Below are 13834 nucleotides of genomic sequence, written 5' to 3' on the forward strand. Positions count from 1 at the left end.
TGCCTTTCCACTTTTCTACTGCTCTTTTCCAGGCAATTGCCTCCCACAAATGGATAAAAAACCCCACTGAGCAACCACACATGAATAATACATGTCAAGGGTGCAAAAAGGCCGAAACATCCCAATCTTCTATATCTGAACATGCAAATCTTCAGGAAGGTACGGGTGACTTTTAGGCCACTAGCAGTTTTTAAAAAAAAAAACAATTGAAGGGTTAAACAAAAATAACCAACCCTAGGGTTTCTAGGACCCATGAGAAAGAGGAAAGTAACCTGGGGAACTAGCACTTTACCTGGAGACTCTGGGTCAAACCTAGAGTGTTTTCAGGTATGCCAATAATGGTTAATAAGTCTCCTGAAATTGTGAATAAACCTGGTATTTTTTGAATATTTATTGTTTACATTTTAAATCAGCCCCCCCCATTTAGGCTGACTACAAAAGTATTTTTGTAAAACATTTCCAAATCTACAAAACTGTAAAAAAAAAACCCCACTCGATTATTTGATATGATGAGAATGTTTTCTTTTCATGTATGGTCAAGTATATATACAGTGGAAAAGGAAAAAGTTAAATAAAACATTTGGAATTCATTGTTCATAAAATGTGATCTGATCTACATCTCAAGTCATAAGTATGGACAAACACAAAGCTAATAACCTGAAGCTAATAACACACAAACAATGCTAATCTTTCATGTCTTTCTCAAACACACCCATGAAACATTCACAGTGCTGGTGGAAAAAGTAAGGGAACCCCAGTATTTAATAACTGGTCGGACCTCCTTTGGCAGCAGTAACCTCAAACAAGCACTTCCAGTAGCTGCAGATCAGACGTGTACAATATCTTTCTTACAGTATACAGTATATACAGTGTACTTTCTTACAGAACTGCTTAAGCTCAGCCATATTCCTAGGATGTCTGGTGTTAACGGCTCTCTTGAGGCCATTCCACATCATCTCTAATGGGTTAAAGTCTGGGGTCTGACAGAGCAACTCCAAAAGGCAGATTTTCTTTTTTTTAAGCCATTCTGTAGTAGATTTGCTTTGATGTTTAGGGTCATTGTCCTGCTGCATTACACAACTTCTATTGAGCTTCAGCTGGGGACAGCCACCCTAACATTACCCTCTGCGATACCTTAATAAACCTTGGAATTCATTGTCCACTCGATGATGGTGTGCTGTCCAGGCTCTGAGGCAGCAAGGCAACCCTACATCATGATGCTCCCTTCACCATACTTCACAATTGGGATTATGTTGTCATGTGGGTATGCTGTTCACTTTTCTACGCCATATGCAGTTATCTTGGCTGGGAGCCCACTTCCAGTGAGAGTAGCCTCAGTACTAAATCACCCCCATTTATAAACATTTTAGATTAGTTTGAAACAGTTTCCAACTTTATGCAAATCAACAATTCTCGATTGTAGGTCTTCTGAGATTTGTTTTTTTGTGAGGCATGGCTCAGATCAGATGCTACTTGAGAATAGCAAACCCAAAATGTTTGTGTGTTGTTTATGTCAAAGTAGTTCTACAACACACCTCCAATCCCGGTTCAATGATTGGACTCCAGGTTTGCTATCTCCTGAGTGCAATTAGATTTTGTTGAAGTGATTAGACAAGGGGTTGCAATTTACACTGTGAATGTTTGAATGATGTATTTAAAATGGACAAACTCAATAATTTGTGTATTATTAGTTAAAATAGTAAAAACAGTAAAACATTTTTATATAAATGCTGATAATTCCAAAGGGTTCATTTACTTTTTCTTCTCATTGTATCTTCATTAAATAACAATACAGAGTCCAATTCTGTTTTACTTTAAAACATATATTATAAGAGCTTATGCAGTGCATCTGTCTATGTAATTATTAGGGAAAAGAGTATAATCAATTATTAACAGGAAAATGGCATAAGGAGTGATTATAGTCATTATATGTGTGCTTAATATTGCATTGATGGATGGTAGGTTTGTTAAAGAATGAACATTGCTTGCATTTTTGTGCATATCCCCTTAACATTGATTAGTGCAAACAAAAATTTGGGAACGGTATGAGTATTCACTCCTGAAAAACAGATTTATATGCTGTCTATGTAAGAGAGTGTGTTGGTATGTAAAATTATATATCAACCCTCCAAGTGCTACCCCCCAGTGCTACTTGCAGGGTACATAGTCCCTCCATAATCCACCATGGAAGTTAAACCAGCCATTGTGAAAGAATGCTCTTAAAGCTAGTATAAGCAAGTGTACATGCACAGATGCTCGAAACATTTCCCTCATGCATCCATTAAAATTATGAATGTGAATGCTCCTTTCATCTTTGTTCCTTTCACTTTAAAGATGACTATAAACGTTTGTTTTCAGGAAGAAAAAAATACTTATGTCCTGATATTGATAAGAATATAAAGAATACTCGGGTATTCTTTTTTAGATTCTTCATGATTCCAATGTGAATTTTCGACATGCATGAATATCAGGGATTCTTAGTTGCTCCCAATATCAAACTCATTGCGGAAACGCCCAATCTTCTGCTCGAGTTCTATTCACTTAAAGATACCAGGGAACTTCTCCAGGTCCAGCCCAGGGGCTCTAGGATGTGACTATGGGCAGTCTTTTATCACTGGATAAGGGAATCGTGTTTGGCAGCACTGAATCTTCATACCACTTGATGTCTCATGTCCCTGCCAATTTCCTGCATATTTAGGGCTAGCTCTGCCAAAACAGACTTGTGCGGCCTCTATACTAAGGGGGGGAGTCAGCTCAAAAAAAACAAAACGGAAAACTTGATTAAAATGTGAATTCCATTTTTGTTAAATTAAATACAGAAGATACCGTTTAACAAAGTAGGTTTAGTGTATGCAACTCCTAAAGACATCTCGGTCCTTATAATACCTAAATATATTAAGCAATCCAAAGAAAAGGGCCACAGGTAATTTCATTGAAGATTAGAAAAAGAAAACATGACAATTTAGTTTAAGAAAGCTAGTTTTATGATGCTAACACATTTTAAAATTGGATGAAGCCTTGTGGGGAAAGAGCACAGAAAACAAATGGATTGTCTTAAAACACTGTTAAAAATACAGTTATCATAGACCCTGAGGAAACCAATATAGAAGCAAATCAATACGACTTAACTGATGCACTCGCTTTTAGGAGAAGGCAACAATTTTGTCAGTAATGGCCAGCATGACTTTAAGGGTGATATGTCATGTCCGCCTAATTTTTCTGCATTCTATCAAGAAGCGAATAGCATATCGATAAAAGCTTTTACTATACAAAGCCCCATTATGTGCTGGCACATATAATGATTTATTCAATGATAAAGACTTTGATGATTTATTCAATGATGAAGAATTAGAGAACACTGCTTGTATCACAATTGAAAACTGGGTTAAGGGGGGCCAACACAGATTAAATTCATTGATGAATACTACTGGTTTTGTTTGTATAACCACAAAAACTAAAACTATTTCTATTCATGTTTCTGGAACAACCATTCTAGATAATCAGGCCAGTCTTATGGATTGTATGCATTAAATACAAGCCATCACATATCATAGGGTTTCAAAACTGAGAAAAAGCTGGATGACTAGTACACCTGGAAACGCTCCAGGCTTTGCTCGAAGACTCCGAGTGAATTGCTGCTTCTTGAGGCTTCCAGGTCACTATGAGGAAATGCTGGTCCAAAGGAGCCCCACTCCCCACCAACTTCACTTCCAACAATGGTGTGTGTCCCGTCCACAAAATCAGCAGGGCGGCCTGCAAACTCAACAGGGCTTTCTTCTCACATCCTGTAAGGGGGGCTCCAGGTAGCGGAAGCCAGAAAGTTCCCTACTGTAATGCCTGTTTCTCTAAAGCCATTCTGTCATTTTTAAGAATTATAAAACACACAGATTTTTAATATACTTTCAGTATCACCTGATGACATTTCCTCTCTTGACATTTAACCCTCTTGTAACTCGCCTCACCGTCTTTCTGTATTTGCATCATGGATGGCATCCCATTATTTGAAGGTTAACATATCTAAAACTGAGTTTCAAGTTATTCCACCATCTCCTCTGTCCACAATTCTTGACACCTCGATCACAGATGAGAATTTCACAATACAGCCACCAGGCAAAGTTCACTATCTTGTTGTTACTCTTAACTCTCTTAGCTCTCTCTTTCATCCCTCATATCCAGTCACTCACCAAATCCTGACGCCACCAGACTTTCTTCTACTTTAATTTTAAAGGCTCATTAAAAAAAAGAAGCATTGAATCTTTTTTCCTACTACCCCCATCATCCACCTCCCTACCTGCAAGATCAACATAGAGTTCTCCATGTCTCCCTCCCGACACTCACCCAAGCAGTCTTCTCATATTGTATCACTTCCCCCTTAACCACCCAACACACTGTAAGCTTGCTTACTGTACCAGTATGCTTGTGTGTGTATTAATAGTGTTGTCATAAATGGTCTAATATTTGCACTGTCCCCTATATGTAACAGAGATATGGGATCTGCAAGAGCTATATAAATAAATGTAATGTGACATAATGTAATGTAATCCTTATTTGCCTAACCAATAAACTTTTACACGCTAAAAGCACTACCCATTTTAGAATGCTCTGTCAATGAAGGCCAATTGAACATTGCACAGCTGAAAAAGTTGCTATGGAAACCATCTGCAATCCCAGTTGCATACTTGAGATTAAACATCTAGTTTTTATTACTGGGGGTGAATAGATCGCCAGCAACACAATAAACAATTTATGTAATACACATCTGCACATGAAAGCGCACTTACTGATATTGTCAAGGCTGTCATCACGCCAGATGTTCCACATCTGTGAAATGATTACTAGTGACAAGCCATACTTTACATTTAAAGGGACACACAATGGTTTGCCATGTTCTATGGTGGAATGTTAGATTACTTTCTGAATATACAAAGAATGAAATAGAACATTGTGGTTCAAATAATGCCCCACAGCTACTTTTTCCCAAGAAATCATTCACAAATGTTTCCCAAGGAATGATAAAAAAAATGGCAATAATCAAGATTTTAAATAAGTATGTGGTCCCCTTAGTGGTCTTAACATTTATAGAGGCTGGTAAAATAGGAGAACATGTATTTTTTGGTTATTTTCTACCACATTTTCCTATTGAAATATGTATAAAATAATACAATCCACTATAAAATATTACATAAAGTACATAACCCATTTTAGGACAGCACTAGAGCATGAGCATTATACAATATGCAACAACACATTAAAACATTTGCATATATAACTATACTTCAGTACATTTGCTTGCAATTCTCTGACATGGTGTACTGTATATGTTTTCAGTAATCTGGTGTAATCACTGTTTATGTGAGAAGAAGTGTTTCAAAATGCAATGCTAAGCTTTCAAGACAGGGGAACTGGAAAACCAAATCATACCATCAAATTTACTATAATATATATATATATATATATATATATATATATATATATATATATATAGTTAAAAAAACAAGACTTTTTATGAATTTTATTTGAAAAAAACTTTTCTACAAAAGCTAATTAAAAAATCTATTGTAATATTTGTCCTGAGTTTAGAAATGTTTTTTATGTTTTTTTGCAAGTTTTGGGACAATAAGTATAAGCAGCATTTTGCTTTTTCAAAACTGTTTTTTTTTTTTCTTTAAATATTTAAATCCTGCCCCCTGGAGGAGGAGGAGCCCGATATACAGGGTGACCGGGGGAATGGTGAATCAGAACAGGTAGAGTTCCAAATAGCGTTATCAGGAAACAGTCCAGGGTCAGGTTCAGGCAGCAATCCAAAGTAGAGTGGTCAGGGTACAAACCAAGGTCAGGTTCAGGCAGCAATCCAGAGTAGCGTGGTCAGGGTACAAGCCAAGGTCAGGTTCAGATTCAAGTTCAGGTTCGGAAGAGGGACAGGAGCACAGCACTGGGAATGCTATGTAGCACACAGAGCGTCTCAGAATATCTGACTACTGCCATATGGGAGCTTGGGGGTTTTATAGGGATCACAGGCATGACGTATGACGTCATGTCTGTAGATCCAACCCTCGTGCCGCCCCTCACTCTGTCTCTAAAGGGAGATGGCGTTGGAAGCGCCGCCCCTCTAGTAATAGCCTCCACTGCCACGCCTCCCTTCTCCTCCTGCACACTGTTGGCAGGGGGAGGTGCCGGAGCGGCGTGCAGAAGCACCTCTCTTGGAACCCGTCGCCGCTCCGTCACCATCTTCCCCAGCTCCCTGGGTGGTCACCCCGCCTGCCGATACGTGCCTGACACTTACACATACACACTCATGCTAACACACTTACACATTCACTCTAACATACAGTACATACATATTTCCCCCTTCCCTCGCCCTCTTACCTTACTGCAACTTTATTTCTAGTTGCTTGTGCACATTGTGGGAGCAGCTTCATGTTTACTGCAGGGTCACATAACATTGTGTGGGGGTATATTTATGAGGAGGATCTCTGACTTGTTTTGATTTTATGTGACATGAACTTCCGGTGGTCAGTCATAGAAGCCCCGGCAGAAGTGCCAAGTAGCAACAGAGGTCCACGGCTTGCCCCCACAGGGAACAAGTCTGAGGATGCATTGGTAAGTCGGGGGGGGGGGCATAAAGGGGGTATAAGGCATATCAGGGAGGCAGAGCGGCATATAGGGAGGTTTATGGCATATCGGGGAAGCAGAGTGGTGAAGAAGGGGGTATAAGGCATATCTGGAGGGCAGAGTGGCAAACAGGGGGTATAAGGCACATATGGGGGTCAGAGTGGCATTTCAGGGAGGCAGAGTAGCATATAGGGGGTATAAGGCATATTTGGGGGGCAGAATAGCATTTAGGGGTATAAGGCATATCTGGAGGGCAGAGTAGCATAAAGGGGGTAAAACGCATATCTGGGGGGCAGAGTAGCAAGCTGTGGGGCAGATGTGCATAACTGGGGGTCAGGTTGGCAAATAAAAAGGAAATAAAAACAAGAAATGCATTTTTCTCAATCATAGTTTTTATTAAATATGAAAAAGTAGTTTACATGTGAATTAATATTTACTAGTTAAACCTTCTTCCTATAGAGTAGTCTTATATTCAGGCTTTTTCTTTTTTTCTCAAGTAATATTCAAATTTTGGCGGGTCGGCTTATAATCAGGGTCGTCTTATAATCGAGCAAATATGGTAGGTATTACTACTAACTCTTTCCCAAACTTATACCATGCCAACCGAGCTTACCTATTTTGACCCTTGTACACCCAGACATCTCCTCTCCATCCCAGACTATTCTCCCCCCATACATGAAAGTCCCCGTATTTTCTCAGACTATGGGATATGGGTATGTCACTGTCTCAGGACCAATGGAAAAATATTTAATCAACCAAAAATGTTTTGTCACATCCCGCATACAGGAAACCCAATACAAAAAAACTCACCAGATGATACACAGTACCTGCAGACCTTCATAGGCTCTTTCCTGAAAACTCAAATATATGTTGGCGATGCCAGTCCTGTAGGGGTGACTTCCTCCATATCTGGTAGTCATCTCCCTCCTTTCCGAATTTAGGAACAAAATCGAGCTGACCATTAGAGAGGTATCAAATCAGGAATTCACCATGTCCCTCGTTGCAGCTCTCCTTTATCTTACCATGCTTGCAGCGCTCCCTGACCATTAGACTCTGTGCAGTGACCTCCACAATACCCACTCTTTGGAAATAAACCACAGCACCAGCATATACTACCTGGTGCAAGATAGTTAACTTCATCAAACCTATGGAGGAATTGATGTCTATTTCCAAAGGAATGGTTCCCTCGCATGATAAATGATGGCTTCATAGGGAGAGCTTCTGCGTGTCAAGAGGTACGACCAGTTTTCCTCACAGACCCAGCATAACCCACTGTGGGCACTGTGAAATGTCCCTTGCCCGTTACTAACCCGTTATTTAGAAACATAGCTTGGTGCCTCACTTTCCCTCCCTTTTTACATGCCCCTATCAGTAGTCAGGAGTTACACCTCTAGCATTACTTTGATTTAAAAACCAGAACTGAATAACCTCTTGACATTATACATCATACTACATCCATGTCTTGTTCTTTGTTATTATTTGTGATTCTGTGTTCTCCCTTTTATATTTGTATTGTAGGCATTCTCATTTTGTGCCCACTCAATCACTTTTCCATTTAATATCGTACCTCGATACATTTTACAGGTACATTGAGTCTTCCTGCATAACTGTCTTGTTATTGTATGCTCTTATACTGTTGTGCGTGAAATGTACTCTAAGTAAAAAAGATTTTTAATCTAATGGGACCTCTCAGCTATCGTATCTATTAAAGCACATATTATCATCGGAGTGTCCCTTTAAAGCAAGTTTATATCCACAGAACAATTTCCAGGAGCGACAGAGGTCCCTCTGCTGTTTATGGGTTTATAAATTAAGTTGTCTGAATAAAATATATTCTACTTCCTAATCCCTTACTCAGATGCATAAATAGGTATCAATTGATGACTTAGCCACATAAGAAGTCTGCATAAAGCCCCACCCCTGTTCATGTGTAAATTATCGGCAAAACTAATAATCCGCAGGGGCCCTGCTTCTTACCTGCGCGTTGCTCACACACTGTGTGGGAGCAGCGTCTCATGTACACGTCACATGCTCTGTTCCTTCGTCCCCTGGGGGCGGGACAAGAGAAGTTGTTCACACAGAGTGTGAGCAACACAGAGAGAAGCAGCAGGGCCCCTCCAGAAGTCTGTGAGTGAGAGATCTGCAGTTCAAGTAAGGGGGTGGGGGAGGGTGTATGAACGAGTATGCGTGATTAAGGGAATAAATGAGTATCTGTGAATGATTAGTATCGGTGAATGAGGGAATTAATGTTTGTGAATGAGTAAATGAATGAGTGTGTGATTGCATAGATGTGTGAATGGGGGGGGATAGCATGGCATAGGGAGGCTGTAATCACACTCCTATCATGCCCATGTTCCAGTATTGTACTTGTATATTAATATATATATAGTTATTGGACAGAAAAACAATATTAACAGCAATCACACTCCTATCATGCCCAGGCAACCAGTACATGCTAGAACCTGGCCATGATAGGAGCGTGATTGCTGTTAATTATATATAATTTTTTTTCACAATTGTGGTGTGTTACTTACTTTTAATAAAAGTGTGTTTATGTTTTATGGGGGGTCATTTTCGGTTTTGGTCAAGCGAATGCTGAATTTTAATTTCGGTGCATTTAACATTCGAGTACTTTTTGTATATTTTATACATAGATTTAAATCCACAAAGAACTTGTGACACAATTGGCGTTTATCTGTTACACAGCAGAGTGGATTCATCCTTCATTGTCTACATTTTGAGGTTTACAGTCTTGTGCATTTTCAGTAACATCAGTTATTTTTTTTTTTCTCCCTTAATTGGGATCATGCTTTTTTTAAACTAAAGGTCACAATGTTCAAAGTCTCAAAACAACTATTCATAGTTACAATAATATTAACCAGTTTTGTTCAGAGTTTTAGATCTTTATATTGTGGTAACTTGTCTTGTCCCCATAAACAAAGGGATTAGGTTAAGGTGGGCGTTCTTAGAATCCTTCCCTCTCACAGTTCACTAAAGGAAGTGATGAAACAGGATGTGACGTCAAATGAAGGGTATATAATATAATACCACACATGGACTCTTTCAGTTCTTTTTCCTTTTCCTCCATGGTGGATGTGGTGAGAGTGAGCTCCCGGCAGTGAGCTATTATCGGATCTGGAGGCTTAACATTGGGTGAGATCAAATTGTGTTGAAGGGAATTGTTATATGTATAGAGAGAGAGATAAAAAAGGGGTTGTTGTCCTGTGGGGTTTGGCTATGCGTGTATATGAGATAAATGTGTTTGCTGTGTTGTTACCTTATAATAAATACCTTTTAATGTAGACGAACCTTTGTGAGATATATTTTTATATTTGGTTCAAACACCACATATATAATTTAGAAATATTTATGCTTCCACAAATCAAGCAATTTTTTGAAGATTAAATCATCCTGCTTTTTTTAAATCATCCGCTTTTTTTGTTTTGCTGGGAAGCGAACACATCAATGCCCTGTTGTTTCATTGACACAGTAACCATACTTGGGAACTTCTTTACTCTGGCTACCCGAAGCCTTCCCTTGCGGGACGCGGCCAGGACTGCCCACCGACCGACCCCCGTTTAAAGGGAAAATAAGCAGGGAGTGAGGCATGTCAAGACCCCGCTTCCACGACCCAGAGGTTTTGGGTCTGGACCCGGAGAACCGGAGATCTCCGGGTCAAACCTGGAGAGTAGGGCTGCAACTAACGATTATTTTCATAATCGATTAGTTGGCCGATTATTTTTTCGATTAATCGATTAATCGGATAAAAAAAATGAATGTACATTTTTCATTTATTTAAAATAATTTAATAAACAAATGATGCTAAATACAAACGCAGAATAAAAAAAAAACTGATAAAATGCATTTCTTGTCTTTATTTCCCAACCAGCCCCCCCAATTTATGCACATTTGAGCACAGGCTTGCCACGCTGCCTCCCAGACATGCCACGCTGCCTCCCAGACATGCCACGCTGCCTCCCACATATGCCACTCCACGCTGCCTCCCACATGTGCCACTCCACGCTGCCTCCCACATATGCCACGCTGCCTCCCACATGCACATTTGAGCCCAGGCTTGCCACGCTGCCTCCCAGACATGCCACTCCACGCTGCCTCCCACATATGCCACGCTGCCTCCCACATGTGCCATTCCATGCTGCCTCCCACATATACCACTCCACGCTGCCTCCCACATATGCCACGCTGCCTCCCACATATGCCACGCTGCCTCCCACATATTCCACTCCACTCTACCCCCACATATGCCACTGTGCCTGATACGCCTTATACCCCCTGATACACCACTCCATCCTCCCCAGACATGCCACACTGCCTCCCAGACATGCCACGCTGCCCTCCCCACATATGCCTTATACCCCCAGATATGTCTCTCCATCCTCCCCAGATATGCCGTATACCCCCAGATATCTCATAGTCCCCTCAGAGTCACAGACCTGTTCGCATCACACTGACACCATACTTTTATAAATAAGTACTGGGTTAATCTTCACTGCCCCCAGGATTTAGATTCTCCTTAGTCTGCCCCCCTTTACCTCTAACTGCGCCTTAAGTTAACTTTATTAAATTAACCCTCAGTCCTCATCATTAAATTAACACTAAACACCACATTAACCATAACTACCCCTAAATTAACTCTAAATACCCCATCAAACACAACTACTCTAAATTAACCCTAAACACCCCATTAACCACAGCATCCCCTAAATTAACCCTAAAGACCCCCATCAACCACAACAGCCCCTAAATTAACCCTAAACACCCCATTAACCACAACTGCCTCAAATTAACCCCAAACACCCCATTAACCACAGCTGCTCCTATATTAACCCTAAACACCCCATTAACCATAACTGCCCCTAAATTAACCATAAACACCCCATTAACCATAGCTGCCCCTAAACACCCCATTAACCATAGCTTCCCCTAAACACCCCATTAACCATAACTTCCCCTAAATTAACCCTAAACACCCCATTAACCATAACTGCCCCTAAATTAACCCCCACCTCCCCTAACTTTCAGCAGCCCAAATATTAATTTTATACTTACACTGATGAGTGTCACAGCCATGTGGTTCTGGCCTTCTGGGAGAAGGAAGGGGGCGGGGCCAGTTGTCACAGTGATTACAGGGAGGGACTGGTAAGTAGGAGCTGCTGCTGTGAGTCACTGAAACGGTTTATATAATGAGGGGTATTTTTGAGAGCGTTTGCTCTGAAAAAACCCTCATTTTATAATCGATAAAAATCGATTCAACTAATCGATAATGAAATTCGTTGGCAACGATTTTCATTATCGATTATTATCGATTTTATCGATTAGTTGTTGCAGCCCTACTGGAGAGTTCCCAGGTATGACAGTAACCTGTCATAAATCAACTATACCTCACTTCTCACAGGTGTAAATACAGATTTGGTACGTCATTTGCAGCTTTAATATAAGAGGAAAGTGCATTTTGTGCCTGGTTCCACAGCAATCTAGCAAGGCATTGTCTGATTTTGTTACATAAGGCTAATTTTAACTAGGCCAATTCCTGGGGCCACTGATCTGATGTGACATTTCACAGGGTAAATAAAAAATGGTTCACGTTGGTAGTAAAGGTTATTAAGTGTGTTTATGATATATTAATTAGGTGTTGTGTAACAAATGGATGCAGACACAAATATTAGTACAGCGCAGGCTAACAATGTTGTTAAGCAACCTGGCTTTTGTTAAAGAAATACTGTGTCATATGATTCCATAACTGAAACTCTTTTTCGTTTTCTAAGTCATATTTTTATATTCTCTACCAACAGCAAAAAAATAAATAAATAAATAAAATGTTTTTAAGTTATTTAAAACAAAAAGAAGAAGCACATTAATTCATGTTTTAGCCAAATTATTTGGTTATAGGACATTAAAATATCTTGCGAGCTTACTGACTAGATAGTGGCTCTGAAATGGTAATTCATGGGAGAGCCTACAAAGGAATGGCCCTGTTAATACAGTGAAGAAATGTGAACATGAATGTGATATGTATACCCTGAATCTAAGACTGAAAAGGTTTCAATCTGAGAGTGAGAGAACGTGAATGAAAGTGTAAGAGAGTAGGAGTGAATGAGCCCAAGATTTGAGAGAAAATTCATTGCAAATTGCACAAGGTGGCCACGGTTGGTGACTCAATGGTTTCCCCGCCAGGGTTGGTTCCCAAGAAGGAACCAGGAATGTTTTGCTTTTTATTTTCCAAAGGCAGTGAACAACGGAATTGATAGAGAGTTATGCAAGGTTTGACAGGGAGGTTTCTCTAGACGCATCGGGCGCTGTAGGTTACGGGGTCTTTTATAAAGGGTCGTGGTTTGCTAAATTGTGGCCTAAAGATTGGAGTGAAACTGGTTTTACCATGAATTTAACTCTGGGAATTGTTATCAATGGAGGTTGGGAACGCGTGTTCCCAAAAGGGTCAGTTAGCTGTCAGGGACCTTGGGCAAGGTCTTTGCCAGTGGGGTATCGGCACTAGTTTTTTAATTTTAAAATTTGGTCATTTTGGTCAAAACTGACAGATTTTTAGTGAAGTGCCTGGCACATCATTGGTCGTTAAGGGGTTAATGTACTTCAAGTTTTTCTGGGCTGTTTAATTTGGATTCTGGGGCACCTTTACATCTTCCCGGCCACGCATAGGGCAGCTATTTGGCCTCAAGGGTGTCGGTTGGGATTGGTTTAAAAACGTAAAACCTAGTTTATACTCCCCTAATAAACCTAGTGATGTAACTGTTAATGATGTTAATTGTTAACGAATAAAATAAATGTTGCAGCATTCTGTAAATAACTGCTTACGCCAATTCAATTTCTAACCACATAGGCTCCAGTGTCATTATTGGTCTGTAGTGTCATGTAGTGTATGAAATTAGACTGAGACTTGGAATATGCCAACTGAAATATTGATCCACATTGTCAAAAGCAACATAAGGGTCGGGAAACATGGTGATGTGCTTGTAGAAGATTGGGAAAGACCCATCAGAGAGGGAAATTAGTGGATTAGATTTGCTGGTTAAGAACACAGAATAGGGGGTAGGGTGCAATTTAACAAAAGCACACCTCGTCTTCAGCGATCGGACAGAACTAGCTTAGGGTAAAGGAGTCATGGTCAGAGGCTGTACATTAAGTAGTGGTCAAGACTGAAGAGGCATTTAGGGAGGAGATGAAGGAAGTGGCGTAGATAGCTCAG

General features: G+C 40.1%; 1 protein-coding gene across 1 annotated transcript in view; it reads right to left on the bottom strand.

Moving 5' to 3' along the window:
- Positions 1 to 13834, bottom strand: part of LOC149303071 (ras-specific guanine nucleotide-releasing factor 2-like) — a 109444-nt gene that overhangs the window by 72192 nt on the left and 23418 nt on the right. The gene's annotated exons all lie outside the window — the stretch shown is intronic.

Source organism: Sceloporus occidentalis, unplaced genomic scaffold (assembly GCF_023333645.1).
Source record: "Sceloporus occidentalis isolate IW3139 unplaced genomic scaffold, rSceOcc1.0.p SCAF_16, whole genome shotgun sequence".
NCBI classification, from domain to species: Eukaryota; Metazoa; Chordata; class Lepidosauria; order Squamata; family Phrynosomatidae; genus Sceloporus; species Sceloporus occidentalis.